General features: G+C 44.7%; 1 protein-coding gene across 1 annotated transcript in view; it reads left to right on the forward strand.

Annotated features, from left to right (window-relative positions):
• EIPR1 (EARP complex and GARP complex interacting protein 1) overlaps window positions 1-22404 on the forward strand; it is a 459494-nt gene that overhangs the window by 77780 nt on the left and 359310 nt on the right. The window lies entirely within an intron of this gene.

Here is a 22404-nt window from a genome sequence, read left to right on the forward strand (position 1 = left end):
GTAAATGCAAACCTGTGCCTTTTTTTTTTAAGTTTTTGAAACAATAGTGATGTGTAATAGCTGCTATTGCAAGCTGTCTTGTAGGTTAGATTTCAATAGCAGCATGAGATTTCAACACTCAGGAACAATAGTCCCCAATATTGACAAAGGCAGCAATACAATCAGACAGATTTTAAGCTTTACGCATTCTGTCCAAATCTAAAAAGGCCATAATTTGAGTATTGGAGACTTCAGGTGAGTGGTGGGCACTATAAGGGCTCATTCCCAGGGGAAAATAAACCCACTATGGTTAGACATGTATTTTCTGCATGAAAGAAAGGTTGTTCCTGGCAGAGCTACAAGATCCATCGTAAAATACACGCTTATGTGCATAAAAGTGGTAACTGTGCCCAGCTTTTTTTGTTCGCGACCAAACACAACTCATTTTTGTATGTTGACTGTGTATCTGGGCTCATTAATACCTATAGAGCTGCATTTGGATGCGTACACCACTATATACTGTGCGCATGTATGTTTTTTTCTGTCCATGTAAATGAGCACTAAAGCGGAGCTCCAGTCTGGGGAAAAAAATGAAAAGTCTGCAGCTACAAATACTGTCTCCTAATATAATGACACTTACCTGTCCAGGGATCTCTCGATGTCGGCACCCTGAGACGATTCGCCAATTGGCTTCGGGTGCAGTCACTGGCATTGTAAGTAAGGAAACTGGAATTAAAGCCTTCAGGCTTCACTGCTGGTTTCCTACTGTACATGCACGAGTCACGCTGCACTTTCTGAATGCTCCCGCCATCTCCTGGGACCTATGTGTGTCCCAGAAGGCAGCAGGGGTAAAGAGGAGGAGCCGGAAATGTTGTAGATTGGCAATCTTATCCATAAGTGGGAGTGGGTACCTGTACCACCCCCCCCCCCCCCCTCCAAAAAAGTGCCAAAAGTGGCAGTGGAGGGGGGAGGTAGCGAACACGCGGAGCTTCCCCTTTTGGGTGAAGCTCAAGTTTAAAGTGATTATAAACCCTCGTATATACCCAGTGAAATGACTGGCCTCAGGTGATACACAGAGATGAAACAAATCCTCCTACATAAGGTGGACTTCTGTTTATCCGCAGCCTTCTCTTCTCTACTTCAATTCAAAGTCCAGAATTTATAAAGCTTTTCTGTGCTGTCAGAAAAAAGGGGCAGAGAGCAGAAGTTTGACACTGAGCTCAGTGAGGAGAGCTCTGATTGGAGGGAAGGGGCACACCGCCCTGCACACAGGAACAGAGGTGAGGCTGTCAATCAAATGGAGGTCCCTCCCCTGTCACCATTTTTCTGTTGGTGTCAGGAAAACTTGTCCGAAATGATTCATGCCGATAGTAGGGGAAAGAAGCAGCAGCCAGAAATGACTCTTGGTTACCTTAATTGAGACAAGTACATGTTATAGAAGGATATGCTTTGTTCATAATTCATGTTTGAGGTTTACAACTGCTTTAAGATAAACCGTGAATAACCCCTTTCTCTGCTGGGGACTTATTGGTTAAGAGCTCTTCAATTAAGTCTCAGCAGGGGGCTAAACTCATCGACAGGAAGTGGATGGATAGCCCTTAACAGTGCTGGAACAATAAAGTTGTTTTATGCCTAATGAATCAGCAGTGTGCAGCTTCCTATTATGGTAACCGTATCCATGGCTGTTCGCAGGGCCAGCGATTACCTGCGGAGATCACTTCTAGATGCACATAAAGTGCGTCAAGCAGCGATCATCTCAGGTACTCACTGGCTGTGCACACAGCCACTGATAGCTACAGCCACTGCCGAACTGTTATTAAATGTACGGGCTAAAAACAACCACAGGAATCTGCATATTTCTGCCGCTGTCATTCACACCAGACCAAATCACCCGTGCGAATAAAGCCTTAGAGTGAAATCCAATGTAGTTTATTCCAGGTTAGCAATTTATAGAGAATCTTTTTTTTATCTCATTCTTGCAGGTAAAGAAAAATAGTGTTTTGATCTTCTGAGACTCTGATATTACCTTCTTTATCCAGCAAGGATAAAGTAAAATATAGAGAGGCTGGAAATATCAAACCAGGGCTGCACTAGCTTACAGCAGTTCTTCAGTCTTTAAAAAAAAAAAAAAGATAAGTCAGCAGCTACAGTATTGAAAGGACACTCACCTGTCCAGGGGTCCAGCGCTGTGTCCCAGTGCCAGCATGTTTGCAGTGGGCAGCTAGCTGTGATCCCTTGCGGCTTCACAGCTTGCTGCCCACTGCACATGTTGAAGCCACACTATGCTTTATGAATGGTCCTGCAGCCTTCTGGGACCTGTGACATTTCCCAGAATGTGGGGAGTAGAACTTCCGGTGGATCGCAGCGGCGATTTGACCAGAAGTGGGAGCAAGTACCTGCTTCCCCCCTCAAAAGTGTGCCAAATACAGAAGGAAAGGAGGGCATAAAGCAGAACTTCCCTTTTAGGCCCCTTTCACACTAGCGGACCATTCAGATGCGCCTGTCAGTTTTTCAGGCAGATCTGAACGAATGCCCCATGCATCTCTATGGGGCATCGGATGTCAGCGGAGACATGTCCACTGACATCCGATCTGTCAAATCTGGACGGATAGAAACCCTATTTTCCATCCGTCCAGCGAATTGAATGGAATCGGATGAGAACGGACAGGCGGTCTGTTCTCATCCAATTCCCCCATAGAGAAAAGCAGGGACCTGACAGCTGTGTCTCTGCACACAGAGCGGAGACACAGCTGCCATCCGCTTGGGATCGATCCGCCTGCCATCGGCGGATCGATCCCCCGCTGAGAAAAATGGAGTCTGCTGACGGACTCCTATGTGTGAAAGGGGCCTTAGGCTGGTTTCACACGGGCGATCCGATCAGGTACGCCTGTCAGTTTTTCAGGCTGATCAGACCAGCCATTGTTCTCCATGGAGCAGCAGATGTCAATGAACATGTGTCCGCTTCCTGCATCCGATCTGATCCGATCCTGTCTGCCAAAAACAGATAGAAAGGAGATCCATTCCCCATCCATCTGGCAGATCGGATGAAAGTTGGATGGAAAAGGACAGGCGGTCCATTTCTGTCCCACTGCCCCATAAAGAACAGCGGGGCTGTGTCCGTGTCTGCTCCGCTATGCAGTGTCCTTGCGCTGTCATCTGTGTGCTCAGTGGGAATCAGCAGAGAGATCCCCCTCTGAGCAGCCGGATACAATTTACGGAGTCCGCCCCATGTGAAAGGGGCCTTGGGATGAACTTCTGCTTTAACATAAAACAGGAGAGGGAAACATGAAGAACATACTAAATGCACAAAACGTGAAATAATAAACAGGCTGCTGTGGCAGCACATAATTATTATTATCATTATTCTTATAAGGCGCCTACATACAGTTCTTTGTAGCTTCAGATCTCGCTGCTTTCCACATAAACACAATTTTCAGTTTGTATAATAGAAACCTAATACAATTTCCTGATAGGCTAGCTATAGTGTGTATGTAAAAAAAAAATAAAAAATTGCAAAATTGGGCTGGCCACCTGAAGTTCATAATGGAAGACCGTGCCCAACAAAGAGTTAACAGACCCAGCAGGTTAAATTTATTTTCCTGTCTTCCATGCAAGTTTTCTTTGCTAATACGAAAGATTGGATAGAAGGGATGGATTCCTCAGTTAAGGGTGGTGGTAGAACCATTCAGATCTTTGCTTCAGGCTCCTGTGACTAGCTGTGCATCCACAATTGCTTGGGATTTATATCATAGATACAGGCTGCAATCTGAGAGCCGTTTATTCCAACGTACAGCATACAGCTATGACAGCATTGCTAGCCTTCATCAGTACAAAATATGGAAGCCGTGACTTCCATGGAGTGGGCCTTAGGGAATAACAAGCCTGGAAAGCTGTTGAAATTAACGGCTCTGAATTTTTTTGTCTGTATGGATGTACAGTTAGCCCAGAGGGTATAAAGGGATGTTTTGCATCACCTTGTTTTGCTGTCTTTTCTTGAATGAAGAATAAAACACTTGACTTTTTTTTTGGTTATGTGATGTAATTGATACTATTTAACATTTTTTGCCCTTTTTCAGTGAACTCTGCAAGCAGCAAATCACGAACAGCAGATTGCAGTAACCCATTAGAATACTAATTGGGGGAGATTTACTAAAATAGTGCACACAGAATCTGGTGCAGCTCTGCATAGTAAACAATCAGTTTCTAGGTTTTATTTTTAAAGCTTAAAGCGGAGTTCCACCCTGGGAAAGTTTTTTTTTAATAAAAATACCCCCTGGACAGTCAGGGCTAGTGCATTCCACAATGGATAGCCTCTGATCTGTCCTGGGTTGCACTTACCTTTTAGAAGAAATACTTACCTTGAAAATGTATTGTCCAGCGCTGCCATCTCAGGTGTGGGCAGCTTGAAGCCAGCGCGATCCTCTTCTGCGTCTTCTTCCGTCTTCTTCAGTCCCACGATGCACTGCACCGGCCCCGCCGTCACTTCCGGTGCCGCAGCATCATCCCTGCACAGCTTCTGGGCACGCCCAGAAGCTGTTTAGCAAGGTATGACGGCGCCTGCACCGGAACTGACGTCGGGGCCGGTGCAGGCGCATTGATTCCTGGGAGCGATGACGTTCAGCTCCCAGGAATCATTGCATGCCAGGAAGTGACGACTCGCCATGGCCGCCGAGGGGAGGAAGAGGAAGTAAGGTAAGTATATTATCTTCTAAACAAGGTAAGTAAAAAAAAAAAAAAAAAAATTGCGATTATCCATTTGTTTTTCAGGTGACCCGGAGCAAGAAGATGGAGGTAAGTATAATTTTAGGGTGGAACTCTGCTTTATCTACTTGCAGAACGCCTGCCTGCAATGCTACAGGCATAGCTGTGCCGATATCAGCTGTGATTAAACACAATTGGAGTTTGTCAGCAGACTGTGTCCAATCACTGTGTTTCTTATCCCTGCAAAGCATTTTTTTTTTTAGATTATTCATAAAAAGCAGCACACATTAACACTTACAGTTAAGCAATATTAAAGAGGTTGTAAACTCGTAAAGCTTTTTTTTTTTTAAACCTGTAAGAGAAACACATAAAGAGCTAGTATGCATCGCATACTAGCTCATTATGAAATACTTACCTTAGAACGAGCCCCCGCCATGTCATGCAGATCATGCAGATGAGCGGGCGACATGTCCAGTCGCCCGTCTTCCGGGATCGCGGCATCCGGCCATCTGATTGGCCGGAGCCGCGGTGACGTCACTCCCGCGCACGCGCGCGGGAGCCGACAGTCACGGCACGGGGCTCTGAAAAAACGGCACCAGCGGCCGTTCCTTCAGAGCGCATGTGCCAGTGACGTCACTGGCTGCATGTAAGGTAAATATCTTCTAAACGGTACAAGTTTAGGAGATATTTACAGTACCTATAGGTAAGCCTTATCATAGGCTTACCTATAGCTAAAAGTGTCAGAGGAGGGTTTACTTCCTCTTTAAAACCTTGGTTTTTTTAATAACAAATATGTTAATTGTATATTTATTGGATTTTCCAGAGATAATACAAAGAAAAAGATTAAATAAAAATGATGTTCTACTTACCTGCACTGGGCAGTGGTTTTGCACAGAGCAGCCCCGATCCTCCTCTTCTTGAGTCCCACCCTGGCGCTCCTTGCTCCTCCCTCCTGCCATGTGCCCCATAGCAAGCAGCTTACTCTTGGGGCACCCAAGCAGGCACACTCCCAACCTGCAGCTCTGTGTGTCCATTCACACACTGTTTGCTTACACAAACAGAGCTTTCTTTTGGTGGTATTTAATCACCACTGATTTTTTTTTACTTTTTGCAAAATTAATGTTAAAAAACTGAAAATTTTGAAAAAATAGTGTGTTTTTCTTCGTTTCTGTTAAAAACGTTTGCAAATAAATAAACTTTTTCGATAAATTTAGTGCCGGTTCACACTGAGGCGACCTGTGAGGCGACCTGGTCGCCTCACAGGTCGCCTCCCATAGGGAAGCTGCGGACCTGTTCTAATAGAAAAAGGGTCCAGAGCTTCTTTGGGGCGACCCGGAGGCGACCGCCATAGACTTCAATGTTATGAAGTCCGTGGCGGCCGCTCCGAAGTAGCGTCGCCACTATGTGAACGGGGGCTTAGGCCAACAGGTATTCTGCTACATTTTTTTGGTTAAATAACCCAAATTAGTGTAGATTATTTGATCTGTAGGAAAGTATAGAGTCCACGAACTATGGAATATATCTGAAAATTGATCATTCCTGGTGTACTGAAGGCCTATCTCATTTTTTGGGGACAGGAAACGTTAGGATAGTACAAATACCCCCCAAATGACCCTTTTTGGAAAGTAGACAGTCCAAGGTGTTTAGTAATGGGTATGGTGAGTTTTTTGAAGTTGTAATTTTTTGTCTGAATTTTTTGCAAAAGGAAGAAAAAAAAATGTTTTTTTAAATTAACATATTGTCAACAGTGCAGTACAACATTGGCATAGAACAGGCGTGGCGGTAATCAGGGACATTAAATGGTAACAGTACAAAAAATCTGGTGACAGATCGTACCGCTGTGCTGGCCTCTTGGCCATGTGATCGGCGCATCCTGACAGGACAACATATGACGCCCAGTCAAGATAATTGAACCACCGCTCGGCCGTCAATTTGCTAGTGGAGGGGCGGGAAGGTGGTAGAGTGACAGTGTATAATATTATCACTGATCACTGTATTAGTGTCACTAGTAATGTCAGTGGCAGTCAGTTCTCCCCCAGTGTCTGTGTCACATTGCCCACAGCACTATCACACTCCCACTATAAATAACTGATCGCTACGATTAGTAGCATAAAAAAAAAAAAATTGTAAAAATTCCAGTAGAGATACCATAGACGCTATAACTTTCATGCAAATTAATATACGGTACACTTATTGGGATTTTTTACCAAAGACATGAAGCAGAATACATTTTGGGCAACATTTTTGGAGAAATTAGATTTTTTTGCATTTTTTTTATTGGATATGTTTTATAGCAGAAAGTAAAAAATGTATATATTTTTTTATTGTTGGTCTTTTTTCCTTTATATAATAAAAAAAAAACAAAAACACAGTGGTGATCAAATACCACCAAAGGAAAGCTCTATTTCTGAGGAAAAAAATGATATACATTTTGTTTTGGTACAGCCTTGCATGACCACGCAATTACCAGTTAAAGTAGCGCAGTTCTTAACCACTTTACCACCGGAGGATTTTCCTGCTAAAAGACCAGGGGTTATTTTGCGATTTTTTACTGCGTGACTTTAACGGACAATCGCGCGGTCGTGCGACGCTGTACCTAAACGAATTTCACGTCCTTTTTTTCCCACAAACAGAGCTTTCTTTTGGTGGTATTTGATCACCTGTGCGATTTTTTGATCACGCGCTATAAACAAAAAAAGAGCGTAATTTTTGCAAAAACAACAATATTTTTCACTTTTTTTTATATGAAATTCCCCCAAAAAAAAATGTAAAAATCAAAATTTTTTAAAATTTTCGGCCAATTTGTTTTACGCTACCTATGTTTGGTAAAAAAAATCGCAAAAAGCGTATTTTGATTGGTTTGCGCAAAAGTTATCGCGTTTACTAACAAAGGGAAAGATTTTTGTCATTTTTGGTGTTTTTTTTTTTAACGAGTAATGGCGGCGATCTGCGATTTTTTTTGCGGTACTGCGACATTGCGGCGGACAGATCGGACCCTTGACTGACATTTTTGACACTTTTGGGGGTACCAGTGACATTACTGCAGTAATCAGTGCTATATATATGCACTGTTACTGCAAAAATGACACTGGCAGGGAAGGGGTTAACAGTATTGGACAGGGAGGGGTTAAGTGTGTCCTAGGGGCGTGATTCTAACTGTGTAGGGACATGTCTACTAGTGTAAAAACAAAGATCAACAGTTCTACATAGTAGAACTGTTTGATCTTCACTTTTACACAGGGAGAACTGACAGGTGGCTTGTTTACACAAGCCGCTCTGTCTTTCTCCCGCTGTAGCGGCGATCGTAGTGTGACCGGCGGACATCGGGTCCGCCAGTCACACTCCCGCACTCCTCCGTGAACGAGCCGAGGCGGGCGCGCGCCTCGGCGGGCGTGCGCCTGCCCGCTATTGGCTCTGGAAGGAGTGACAGGCGAGAGACGTAGACCTACGTCACTCTGCCTGGCCGGGGCCGACTGCCGCAGTAAATATACTGTGCGCAGTCGGCAAGCGGTTAATTAGCAAAAAATGCTCTGGTCATGAAAGGGGTAAAACCTTTCTGAGCTGAAGTGGTTAATTGAACAAGCTGAAGTTAGAAGTTGATTGGTTAATATGCACAGCTGCATCAGATTCTGAGTGCACCAGTTTTAATAAAACTCCCCCCGTTGTTAAAAGAGAAGTATGGGGTTTTGTTTTTTCCCCATTTATACTTATCTAGGTGGATGCAGCATCGGTCTGATTCTGCATCTGTCCCCCGGCTCGTCTGCACTGAGAACCGACCAATCGAACACCGCCGATCGCTCGGTTCTGACCACTCCCTGTGCGGAGAGCTGCTGACTGTCAGTCAGCATCCCTCTGCTCTGCCCCCTCCTCGCTCATTGGAGCACTGGGCTGTAGAAGGGGCGGGAGCGGCCGGCTCAGGCTCTCTGCGGCTCGCTGAGAGGCTGAGCCAGGTGTTGGTCCAGGCACCTGGTGGATCCCGACTTTGTGGTCGCAATGACGCGGTGCCTGGACTGACTTTGGTGACGGCAGCAGAGAGCAGACATCAGCTCACTCTCTGCTGAAAACGGGTCACAGGAGTGCAAAACGAGCTTTGGCTGCACATCTCCTTTAAAGTAAGACCCCATTCAAACTAGCGCGACTTGTCAGGCGACTTGTCAGATTGACAGGTCGCGCTCGGTCGCTCGCCATTGATTAGCACAGGACCTGTTCTAATAGGAGCGACACAAGTCGCTCCGACTCCGACTTAGAAAAAGGGTCCTGTACTACTTTGGGGAGCGACTTGCATAGACTTCCATTATGTGAAGTCCCTGCAAGTTGCGCCGAAGTCGGATCGCGCCAGTCTGAATGGGCTGTAACACCAATACCGAGATGTATTTGTTTACTTGTTATGGATACTTTGCACACTTTTTGGTGCATATGCCTGTTTGTTTGGAGGAGGTTTGTTTGGAGGAAGCTGTGTGATATTTTTGGGGAGGAGGTTTCAAGTTTTTTTTTTTCCCCCTCTCAATAACTTGATTTATTATTTTGGCTTATGACATGGTTATGAGTCATTACATGGTTGGAGAGGTCTCTGCTCCACCACCACCTAGGTCCCTTTTCTTCTGCTCTGTCACTCCGTCCTTCACTGCTTGAAGCAAGTGTCTGTATCCCAGGGAGAATGTCTGCCGAGAGCAGACAGTAGTAATGATTTCATCATACTGTACTGAAGCTGTGACAGTCTACAAGTATAGTTAGTGCTGTTTGATCTATAAGGAGCCAGCCAGGGAAAGAACATGGTAGCGCACAAGCTGGTGCAGAATATTGAAGGCTCCAATGTACTTTTTCTCTTAATTTACGACATGTAGAGTACATTTGCATTAAAGGGTCTTCTGCAAACTAGATTTAATTTTTCTTTGACTCACAAAGAGATCACAGAATGATGATGATATGAGTTTAGTTGATTTCAGTTATGCAACCACTGAATGTATTCTGAATTCCCAGGACCGCTTAGAGGAAACCTTCACTGAGGAAGTATGGGGCTGCCATTTCTGACCTATATTTGAAAAAGCTAGTCAGAATGAAGTTTTTGAAAAGAGCCAGGAAAAAAAAATGCTCTATGTGCAGTACATTCCAGTGCCATTCGTTGGCATCCCAATGCATTATACAGTAGATTGGAATGCATTACCCATTGCAGCACAATACAGCGCACATAGTTGGTTGGCAACCCATTCATAATAAATCAGCTGTTTTAATGCAATGCACATTAAAGAGGAGCTCCAGTCTTCCCCCCCCCCCCCCAAAAAAAAAAAAATTTAATTAAAAGTCCGAAGCTACAAATACTGTAGCTGCTGACTTAAAAGGACACTTATGGACAGGTAAGTGTCCAGCGCTGTCCTCACCCAAGCTGATTCTTCAGTGGGCCTCTGGTCCAGGCGCTGGCATCTAAACTAAGAGAAAACAGCTGTGAAGCAGCTATAATAATAGATGGATTAAGGACCGGTATGCCTGGAGGTAGCCCACCCCTCCTTAAAGGCACAGGGCACACAAAGGGAACCTACCCCAGCTTATAACTGGCCTTAACAGCAAGGAGCACATGGAAGGGCAACGCATGTCAAAAAAAACAACAACAAAGAAAAAAATCCCAGCTCAACTTACCAACCAGCCGGCAAGCAACCAACACCAAACAGCTAGCATTTCTCAGAAGAAGAAGAAGAGATCAGCGAAAGCCTCTTCCATATTTCCTTCGAACAGGTTTCCTTTTTCTGTGAGTGGAAGCTGACCTTGTAAAGCATCAGAATTTTTCCAAGATAAAGGTCTTTTTCATGCTCATATATTGGAACACTCTTTAGTGACAGGACTCATATTTATCAGCTAAGTGCTTTACATTTAGAACTTCTAAAAAAATTTATGGAGTGCGTATGGCAGCCTAATGTAAACCTCTTACAGACCTTGGCAAGTTAAAGTGTGCATAGGATGGAAAACTGCATAATCAGAGGTTACCTGATTATGGGAAAAGTTGAAATTTGCATAGAACTTCAGCAGCGTATATAATAGTTGTTTTAAACCAACCATGAGCTTAGGAAGTTCAATCCAAGCATCTAATGAAAAAGTGTAAGCAAAGATTAGTAACTTCACCCCCTGTTTAATTTTTTTAATCCATTCCTACCTTATTAACTAATTTAACCTGAAGAAACATACAAACCCTGCAATTCCAGCATTGATCTTTTGTGTTCTGCCGCTCTGTTGCTGAACAGCAGGTCCCATGTCATCATCTCTTTCCTACGTCATTAGAAAGGCGGCTGTCTCTTCCTGGTTCTCACAGTCAGTATGCTGAGGACAGGGTGCCAAGTTCTTCCCCAGCGCTGTTTGATTGCTCAGCTGATACCTCCTGGGATATATGACGTGGAGCCTGCAGGAGCAGTGCTGCCATCATTCTTGACTTAGACCCCTATCACACTTGTGCGACTTGTCCTGCTACTTGGGATTGCAAAGTCGCATGACAACTCGTACCCCATGATTTCCATTCATAATATCTGTGTGACTTGCAGTACTTTGGTCCGACTTTTTTGCGACTTGAGGTACATAGACCTCAAGATTACACAAGCATTGCTTCAAGTCACGTTAAAGTTGTGTGACTTTCAGGTCGTACAAGTGTGAAAGGGCCTCGGTGCACCATGTTCCAAAAAACACAAGTGAGAAACTAATGTGAAAATGATGAGTAGTTCAAAAATAGAAAAATGTTACAAATCTTCTTTTCTCTATCGTTCATTGATGGATGCAGTTCTCTGATCCATATCAGTAGTGTTGTACTGCCCCCTTTAGGCAGAAAAAAGTTCTGGCTACGCCTATGGGCAGTCCTGGAGGGTACACCCTCTCTCTTCCTGCACAGGATATCAGTTTTAAGGAGTGAGGACCTAGTTCCTTGCTGGGATCTTTGGTCCTGGCATAAAAGTATTTTTTTATGTAGATTATTTTTTAGCTAGCCTTTTTTCTCCTGAATTTTTTCCTGTGAGATCTTAAAGCAACTATGCTGGGCTGGGCGACGGGCTGGATCTCTATATCCAGTGGTCACCCCAGTCTGGCCAGCGATCGCGTGCAGGCCTTAGCTCCGCACTGGGTCGGTCGCAACATAGTCCCACTGGACTGGGACTGGCCCCGTGAGTTAAATGTCTTGCCAGGACGCACACGACAGGGTCTAGGCTTATGTCGCAGAGTTCCTATTTGGCTGACAGCCCCTCCACCTCGGTGGCGTGGGGTCCTGTCAGGAGATGGCGCCCACCTTTGTTCCTGGTATGGTGAGAAAACACCATACTCTCTGGCGGATTTTGGGGCAGACGTGGGCCCCTCCCTGAGATGGTTGGACCCTCACACTGCTGGGTTTGCCTCTGTCCTGTCTCCAGGGCTGGATGGTGTAGGAGGGCTGGTGGGGGGGTCTCCCTGTGGGGTCTTGTTGCCGCGCTGGCTGCCATTTTGTTGTAGCCTTGTCTGCTTCTATGGTGGTGGCCATCTTGGTACACCCGTTTTCGGCCATTTTGCAGTGTATTTTTTGCTGTGAAGGCCGGAGGGAGTGCCTGGAGGCGTTTTTTGGGGGAGGAGCCCCTTCCTTCACCCCGGGCAGCTTCCTGGCTCACTTCCTTTCTCTGAGCCACCGCTGAGACCCTCCTAATCCGATTGCTTACTGGGAACAGTGAGTTATTGAGGGTGGTCTCTCTCTCTCTCTCTCTCTGTGGGGGTTCATTAGCACGTGCCTGGCGGGTTCCTCAGGTTCATTATTGGACCCTGTAGGCCATGTGTCCCCACCTGACCCCTCATGGAGGCCGCAGGGCCTTCCGGATCTCCACTGTCCATCAAGGCATTTTCGACGGTTGGGGAAGCATTTGGGCCTGGGTGGAGGTGGCCTTGAGAGAGGTGCGCTGAAACATTTCTCCACCTACCCCTGCCTCATCTGATGTCTCGGATTCTGAGTCTGACCCAGCCGCTACAGATGTGAGCCTCCCTGCCGGGTCTGTTACCTCGCGCACTGTCTCCTTGGATAATGAGGATGACATTTCTACCTCCCCTGCCACGCATGATACAGGTGCTGGTGGATGCACTGGTTGTTTTGGTGCGTGACACCCTGCAATTGGGGGGATGCAGCGGCGACTGAGGGGCAAGTCCCTCCTGCCCTGGGGGAGCTGTTGGACCAGCTGGCGCATGGGCTGCAATTTGTTTGTGGTGGACACGGCTCCTTTATATGAGTCACCTGTCGGTTTTGGTAGTGGTTGTCCGGCGTAAACTTGACCAGAGTGTTGGTCCGCGGATCAGACTTCTAAGAAGGCCTTAATGGATCTCGCTTTTTAGGGGGATCACCTGCTTGGCGCTGCCCTGGATGACATTATATAAGGGTTTCACGGGGGTAGAGTGCGTTTCTTCCACAGGCTAACAAGGGTAAGGGCCTTTGACGCAGACAGGTTCCCTCCTTGTCGGCTCACAAACAGTTTCTTCGTCCCTCTGGGACAGTCGATGTGGCAAAGTCCTTCAAGACTTCCTCGGGTGGTTCCAAACTACCCTGACCTGGTGAACAACAGATCGTTTTTTTCCAGACCTGTGGACAAGGCCTACTCGGCCTGAAGGTGTATCCTTATTTGATTAGGGGTCAGGTCCTACCTTTCCCTGTTTCGGCATGTTCTCCTCGGGCACCTAGTGCTTCCTGGGCTTTTTCCCTTTCAGGCATATGTGCTCCAGGTTGCAAGATGGTTACCTGGTAGTCTGTTCACACCTTTACCAAATTTTATAAGGTGGATGTGCTGGCATCTGCAGATGCCTCTTATGGCCGCAAAGTATGCTGGCTGCTGTCTGGAGGGCTTTTGGCCTTCCTTGAGGGGGTTACGGTTTCTTTCAGGTGGGTCTCCTCTTTTGTTCTGCTGAGTCCTATGTTGCCTGGTTGGCTATGTTTAGCCTTGGGGACTTGTTCATTTCTGCTGTTTCCACCCCTCATTTTATGGCAATGCTTTGGGACGTCCCTACTGATATGGATCAGAGAACTGCATCCGTTAATGAACGATAGAGAAAACTGGATTTTTGACTTACTATAAAATCCTTTTCTCTTAAATTCATTGACGGACGCAGTACCCGCCCCTCTATTTTGAGTTGGGTTGATGTTACTTTCTGACACTGCTTTGATACAAAACTGACATCCTATGCAGGAAGAGAGAGGGTGTAACCTCCGGGACTGCCCATAGGAGTAGCCAGAACCTTTTTTTCTGCCTAGTGTCCTACTCCTGTAGGGGGCAGTATAACCCTACTGATATGGATCAGAGAACTGCGTCCGTCAATGAACTTAAGAGAAAAGGATTTTACGGTAAATTAAAACCACCTCCTGAGACTTCTTGTTGAACACTAAATCCCCCATCATTGTATCCCCTTGTGGCCCCTGAGGCTGTGAGATTGTTTTGATCGGCTCTCACAGCATTCATATGATTGGGAGCCACAAACTATGTCCGAGAGCTTTTGGAGACAGCCTTGTCAGTTTGCTGGGAGCATGCAGTGAGCACGTTCCCAGGACAAAACCTCAGTCTGCCATGAACGTATATGTGTGACGGTTGGGCGAAAGACCCACTTTTTCTGCTGGTGATTAAAAGCATTACAGTGGCAGACAAAGGTTAAAGAACTAATGGGGAGTTAGCAGGAGCACAGGGTAAACTGCATCTTTCTTTTTTTGGCTCTGATCATTTTGACTTATTTCTGCTTATGCATTTCCAAGGTTTATTGTAGGTTTACTACAAGAGATAGTAGTACCTAAAGTTATGTGCAAATTTGTACTCTTCCTGGCAAATTAAAGCTTTACATTGCTCCCTCCAACCTACTAAATCTCCATAACAGTCTTTAAAATCCAATTACTAAACTTCATAATTTTACAGTGCCTTGAAAAAGTATTCATACCCTTTGAAATTTCTCACATTTTGTCATGTTACAACCAAAAACGTAAATGTATTTTATTGGGATTTTATCTGATAGACCAACACAAAGTGGCACATAATTGTGCAGTGGAAGGAAAATGATAAATGTTTTTCAAACATTTTTAATCAGAAATATCTGAAAAGTGTGGCCTGCATTGGTATTTTGCCCCCCCCCCCCGAGTCAATACTTTGTAGAACCACCTTTCGCTGCACTTAAAGCTGCAATTTTTTTTTTTTTGGGTATTTCTCTACCAGCCTTGCACATCCTAGAAAATTTAATTTTTGCACATTCTTCTTCGAAAATAGCTCAAGCTCTGTCAGATGGAGTGCATCTGTGAACAGAAATTTTCAAGTCTTGCGAAAATTCTTAATTCAATTTAGGTCTGGACTTTGACTGGGCAATTTTAACACATGACTATGCTTTGATCTAAACCATGCCATTGTACCTCTGGCTGTATGTTTAGGGTCACTTGGGGTATGTCTCTATCAGTTTTGCACATCGAGAGACTGAAATTTTTTCCCATTCCTCCTTGCAAAACAGCTCGAGCTCAGTGAGGTTGGATGGAGAGCGTTTGTGGACAGCGGTTTTCAGTTCTTTCCACAGATTCTCGATTGGATTCAGGTCTGGACTTTGACTTGGCCATTCTAACACCTGGATATGTTTATTTGTGAACCATTCCATTGTAGATTTTGCTTTATGTTTTGGATCATTGTCTTGTTGGAAGACAAATCTCCGTCCCAGTCTCAGGTCTTTTGCAGACTCTATCAGGTTTTCTTCCAGAATGGTCCTGTATTTGGCTCCATCCATCTTCCCATTAATTTTAACCATCTTCCCTTTCCCTGCTGAAGAAAAGCAGGCCCAAATCATGATGCTGCCACCACCATGTTTGACAGTGGGGATGGTGTGTTCAGGGTGATGAGCTGTGTTGCTTTTACGCCAAACATAACTTTTTGCACTGTTGCCAAAAAGTTTGATTTTGGTTTCATCTGACCAGAGCACCTTCTTCCACATGTTTGGTGTGTCTCCCAGGTGGCTTGTGGCAAACTTAAAAAGACAATTTTTATGGATATCTTTAAAAAATGGCTTTCTTCTTGCCACTCTTCCATAAAGGCCAGATTTGTGCAGTATACGACTGATTGTTGTCCTATGGACAGAGTCTCCCACCTCAGCTGTAGATCTCTGCAGTTCATCCAGAGTGATCATGGGCCTCTTGGCTGCATCTCTGATCAGTCTTCTCCTTGTATGAGCTGAAAGTTTAGAGGGATGGCCAGGTCTTTGTAGATTTGCAGTGGTCTGATACTCCTTCCATTTCAATATTATCCTTGGGATGTTTAAAGCTTGGGAAATCTTTTTGTATCCAAATCCGGCTTTAAACTTCTCCACAACAGTATCTCGGACCTGCCTGGTGTGTTCCTTGTTCTTCATGATGCTCTTTGCGCTTTAAAATGACCTCTGAGACTATCACAGTGCAGGTGCATTTATACGGAGACTTGATTACACACAGGTGGATTCTATTTATCATCATTAGTCATTTAGGTCAACATTGGATCATTCAGAGATCCTCGCTGAACTTCTGGAGAGAGTTTGCTGAACTCAAAGTAAAGGGGCTAAATAATTTTGCACGCCCAATTTTTCCGTTTTTTAATTGTTAAAGTTTGAAATATCCAATAAATTTTGTTTCACTTCATGATTGTGTCCCACTTGTTGATTCTTCACAAAAAATTACAGTTTTATATCTTTATGTTTGAAGCCTGAAATGTGGCAAAAGTTCAAGGGGGCCGAATACTTTCGCAAGGCACTGTAGTAACCTAGGCTAACTAAATGATAACTGGTAATGGAAAAAAGAGTGGGATATAACCAAAATAAATAAAATAATACAATTTTAAATACATATAAATGATAACTGGTATTGGCAAACTAAATGACACACAGAGTTTATATATACTTAATGTGAAGTGTGGTCTCGCAGACCAATGGCAGGGCTTTGGAGGCAAGGGACAGGATCAGGCTTGACATTTTCAGCGATAGACTAGGTTTGCAATATTTTAAATTCTTTTTATCCCTCAATCTAATGGCCAAAAGTACAGGCAGTTTTCATTGAAGATCACCTCTTCATATGAATTTTTCATTATATGCTCCACTTGAATTGTCCAGGCTTGTGACAAGCTTACCTTGTTTAAGCCCCGGTTCACACTTCTGCGTGTGCGGGGTTCGCATGTAATGTCGGAGCGCACTGCTCCGACATTACATGCGATCAGCTGTGCGGTGCGAGTTTAGCCATACAGTTTGTATGGCTAAATTCGCATCGCACCCGCAGCAAACACGCACAGGAGGCATTTTTGCTGCCGCATCAGGATCGGATCGCACAGCGGTTCACACTTGTGCGATCCGATCCTGTGCAAACTGCACGATCGCACTGCGATATGCGATCAAACTGGGGGTGTCGTTAAGATTACATTGACACCCCCAGCGTATCGCATATGGCAGTGTGAACTGCCGGGGGTGCGTGTGCGATGCGGGAAAAGGCTGCAATTCGCAGCCTTCCCGCATCGCATATATGTGAACCGAGCCTTAGTTAATGTGGTAAAATTACTTTATTACATTGGTTCTTCTTAATCTATTAAAAGATGTAGTAAAATAAAACTGTATGATGATAATTTTTCTCTCAAAATGTTATTTGGTCTTCTTAGGAGGGCTTTTTCACAGTGAATATGGAATGCTTGGTGTTATTTGTTTTATTAATGCAAATTATTTCAGTACATTTAAAATATCACATTAATATATATGAATAAATAAAACCTTGTAATATATTGTTTTTTTCCCCCAAAAATGTATTTGGTCATAAGAAAGTCTCTGGCTCGGGGAACTGGAAATATGTAGTGGTAGTAGGGGCTCAGAGATTTTGGATAGGATCCATAAAAGGGAACTCTATAAGAAGGATGCAGGAGAAGAGAAGCCATAGATATTTATAGATACTTTAGCGACCAGTGATGAAGAGGGATGTTGAAGGTTATTGTGCTCATCCGCACCTTTTTTTGGGTACTAATACATACAGTACAATGCAATTTTGCTATGCTTATGGTCAGGGCTCGACAAAACCCGGGCGCCAGGTCGCATTTGCGACTAGAATTAGCGACCTGGCGCCTGGGGTGCCCTGCAGAAGGTGTCCTGTAATTTTTGCACGGACTTCCGCGCCGTCCGAAAATTGAGGCCCTGGCTTTTCGGCCTACTTGAGATGAGAGGCTTCCAATGGGGAACTGGCGCCCTCTTGTGGTGGCCGGGAGTAATGACTGTTGTAATGACTGTTTCCACTGCATTGGAAAGGTAACTAACTGGACAGGGAGATGGTAATGACATTGTTCTCAATGCATTACCATCTCCCTGTCCAGTTAGTTACCTTTGACAGGGAGTGTGGTTATTATTAATTTAATTTATTTTTTAAATGTAAAAAAAAAAAAAAAAAAAAAATAATATTTTTTTCTTTTTTTTTTTAATTATTAAAAAAAATAAAATATTTCTTTTTTTTCCAATTATTAAAAAAAAAATTATATATATATATAATATATATATATATATATATAATCTTTTTTTTTTTCCTCATCGCCATGCCACAGCCGAAGGCCCCTTTCACACGGGCTGTCTGATTAGGTCCGCCTGTCAGTTTTTCAGGCAGACCTGATCGTACCCTTCATTCTCCTCTATGGAGCAGTAATCTGCCGCCATCTGATCCTGTCCGCCAAAAGCAGACGGATGGTGGTTCTATTTTCTATCCATCCCGTGGATCGGATCAGATGGCATCGGTCTGTTTTCATCCAATTGCGCTATAGAGGAGAGTGGGGTTCTAGTCGTATTTATGTGTAAATTTAGTATCCGTTTTATTAAATAAAGCTTGGTTGTTAGTTTAAAAAAAACTGGCTCCTAACTTTTCTAGCTGGCTCCTAGATTTCAGGAAAATTTGTCAAGCCCTGCTTATGGTCACCTCCTTTACTTGCTAGGCATCTGAGCCCAAACGTATTGGCACAACTGGCTTAATGGATGGGGCTTGGGCTTTTTCACTGATATATAAACCTGTGAGTAGATCATGACACAGTGGCTCTGAGGAAGAGGCGTATGCCTCTCGAAACGCGTCAGCCGTCATCCTAATAGGACAATGGACATTCGCATGGACTACTCCTGATACTCAAGTTCTTGAGTTCGATATGATTGATTTTCACCTGTGTTTGTGAGTAGCCATTTTTATGTTTTAAAAATAAAGCCAATATTGAGGATAATACGCTAGGTCGGTGCGCCCTTTTTGTGTTTTCTATTTGCACAACTGGCTTAAAGCCTGGCAAATAAACTGTGCATTGGTTGTCCTGGTGAAGGGGTTTTCAACTTTAAATGGAAAAAAAAACCTGCTTAAAATCCTGTATGTGCTGTGTATAAAACAGAGATGGAGAGAGAAGCCAGGTTTCTGAGAATCATGACTGTAGAAACTAGGTCATACCATGATGAGAATGTGAAGGGAGGGGGAGCAAAATTTCTTCATTTTTTTTTAGAAATATATTAGCAATATATTAAACAATGAAAACATAGTACATAATTTTAGGGTGTTTGTAGCCATATTTTATATGTTTATTGGGGCAACAAATCTTGGTCACATTAAAGATCTATGTAACATTGTTTTACAATTTTTCCTAGTAGCTGTTTTTTCCTAGTGTTGCATCTTAACCCCTTCATGAGATGAGCTGATGGAAAATTTCAAAGTTCAATTGTTAGGGGGCTATGGGATAAGCTTCCCTAAAGGGATGAGTTTTTGTGGATCACCTAAAAGTGGACTGGGGAGGAGATAGCCAGACAGATTAAGGTAGAGTGTTCCAGAGTATGAGACAGGCTCTGGAGAAGACCTGGAGATGAGCATTGGAGAAAGAAACAAGGGAACTAGAGAGCAGGAGGTCTTGCATGGAACAGAGAGGATGGTTTGGGTGTTATTTTGAGAAAAGATTGGCACTGTAGCTTGGGGCAGAGTTGTGAATGGCTGTGTATGTTAGGATATTGAATTTGATTCGCTGGGCAATCGGAAGCTAGTGGAAGGATTGGCAGAGAGGGGTGGCAGACGGTAAATGAGTCTGGCAGCAGCATTCATGATAGACTTAAGGAGCTACAAAAGAACACACAGGAGGGTGTAAATGCCTATTGCATTGCCCAAGATTTATTAGTACAAGAAACCAAAAAGCCAAATGGATAGAGGTAGGTTTATGAGAAGGGAGTTGCAATAGTCAAGGGGAGAAATAACAAGGAAGTGAATGAGTAGTTTGGTGGTTTCATTAGTTAACCACTTTCCACCCGTGCCATAGCTGAATGATGGCTACAGCGCGGCCGGCTAGTACTGGGAGGGCGGACATTGAAGTCCCCCACAACCTGCACTTCCCGCGGGCCCCTGGAAGCGTCTGTGATTGCTGGGTCCTTTGACCCAGCGCATCACAGATCGGGGGAAAAGGGACAATGACAGTGACTGCCCAATGATGGAGTGATTACTTGTCAACAAACCGGCACCATGTTCAGTTCAGCTCTCTCCTCTCCTCACACCAATTGAGGAGAAGAGGGAGACAGTGCAGCAGCACGAGTGGGCTGGATCTTGAGTGCCCACAGTGCTGATTCGTGCCTCATCAGTGCTCACCCATGTCTCATCAGTGCTCACCCATGTCTCATCAGTGCTCACCCATGCCTCATCAGTGCTCACCCATGCCTCATCTGTGCTCACCCATGCCTCATCTGTGCTCACCCATGCCTCATCTGTGCTCACCCATCTGTGCTTATCCATGCCTCATCTGTGCTCATCCATGCCTCATCTGTGCTCATGGCATCTGTGCTCATCCATGCCTCATCTGTGCTCATGGCATCTGGGCTAATCCATGCCTCATCTGTGCTCATGGCATCTGTGCTCGTTCATGCCTCATCTGTGTCCAACCATGCCTCATCAGTGCTCATATGTGCCTATTCATGCCTCATCCGTACCCATCCATGCCTCATCTGTGCCACATCCATGCCTCATCAGTGCTCATCCGTGCCCACCCATGCCTATCCATGTCACATCAGTGCTCATCTGTGGCTCATCCATGCCATATCAGTGTCTCATCCATGCCACATCAGTTCTCATCCGTGCCACATCTATGCCACATCAGTGCTTATCCGTGCCTCATCCATGCCACATCAGTGCTCACCTGTGCAACATCGGTGCTCATCTGTGCCACATCAGTGCTCATTGGTAACTCATCTGTGCCACATTAGTGCTCATCCATGCCCATCCATGCCTCATCTGTGCCCATCCATGACTCATCCATGCCCATCCATGACTCATCCGTGGCCATCCATGCTTCATCAGTGCTAATCCATGCCACATCATTGCTAATCTGTACCACATTCATGCCTAATTAGTGCTCATTCGTGCTTTATCCATGTCACATCAGTGTCTCATCCATGCCTCATCAGTGCTCATCTGTGCCACATCAGTGCTCATCTGTGCCACATCAGTGCCCATCCATGCTCATTTGTGCCTAACATGCTTCATCATGCTCATCCGTGCCTCATCGTGCCACATCAGTGCTCTTCCGTGCCTCATCTGTGCCACATCAGTGCTCATCTGTGCCTCATCCCTGCCATATCAGTGCTTATACGTGCCACATCTGTGCTCATCCGTGCTACATCAGTGCTCATCCATGCCTCATCCGTACCACATCAGTGCCATCACAGTGCTCATCAGTGCCACTACAGTGCCCATTAGTGCCATCACAGTGCTCATCTGTGCCCTACAGTGCCTCACAAAGTGTAATAGTTAGTCAGGAAATTATATGTGTAATTTATGTCCCTATAACACCTGACTGTGCTCCCTGCATGTTGGGCTTCTTTATGTGGCCAGGCTGCGTTAAAGAGGAAGTAAACCCTCCTCTGCAAGTTGTACCTATAGGTAAGCCTATGATAAGGCTTACCTATAGGTACTGTAAATATCTCCTGAACATGTACCGTTTAGGAGATATTTACCTTACATGCAGCCAGTGACGTCACTGGCGCAAGCGCTCTGAAGGAACGGCCGCTCGTGCCGTGACCGTCGGCTCCCGCGCGCGTGCGCGGGAGTGACGTCACCGTGGCTCCGGCCAATCAGATGGCCGGATGCCGCGATCCCGGAAGACGGGCGACTGGACATGCCTCCCGTCATAGAGGTAAGCGGGCGTCACGGCGGGGGCTCGTTCTGAGGTAAGTATTTCATAATGAGCTAGTATGCGATGCATACTAGCTCATTATGTGTTTCTCTTTCAGGGTGAAAAAAAAAAATTTTGGTTTACAACCTCTTTAAGGGCTCACTAATGTGGTATTGCCATGCTCAGGAGAAGTAGCAGAATGTTATTTAGGGCGTAATTTTTGCTATGTACATGCTATGTCTTTGAATTATCTTTGTGTTAAAAAAAATGTGTTTTCAATTTCCTTTACACATTTTCCAAAAACTTGTGGAAAAAATGACGTGTTCAAAAGATTATGCCTCCTAGATTATGTGTTGGGATGTTTGCTTTCCAAAATCGGGTAATTTTGTAGGCGTTTCTATTGTCCTGTTGCTCCAGGGCCTTCAAAAGTATAGTAGGTAATCAAGAAATTAGATGTGTAATTTATGTCTCTAGAACACCTGGCAGTGCTCCCTGCCTGTTGGGCCTCTGTATGTGCTCAGGCTGTGAAAAAGACTCACAATGGTATTGCCATACTCAGGATGAGTAGTAGAATGTGTTTTGGGTTGTAGTTGCAAGTTTTCATATGCCATGTGTGAGAAATAACCTG

This window comes from Pelophylax lessonae, assembly GCF_965119305.1.
Source record: "Pelophylax lessonae genome assembly, chromosome: 3".
Lineage (NCBI taxonomy): Eukaryota > Metazoa > Chordata > Amphibia > Anura > Ranidae > Pelophylax > Pelophylax lessonae.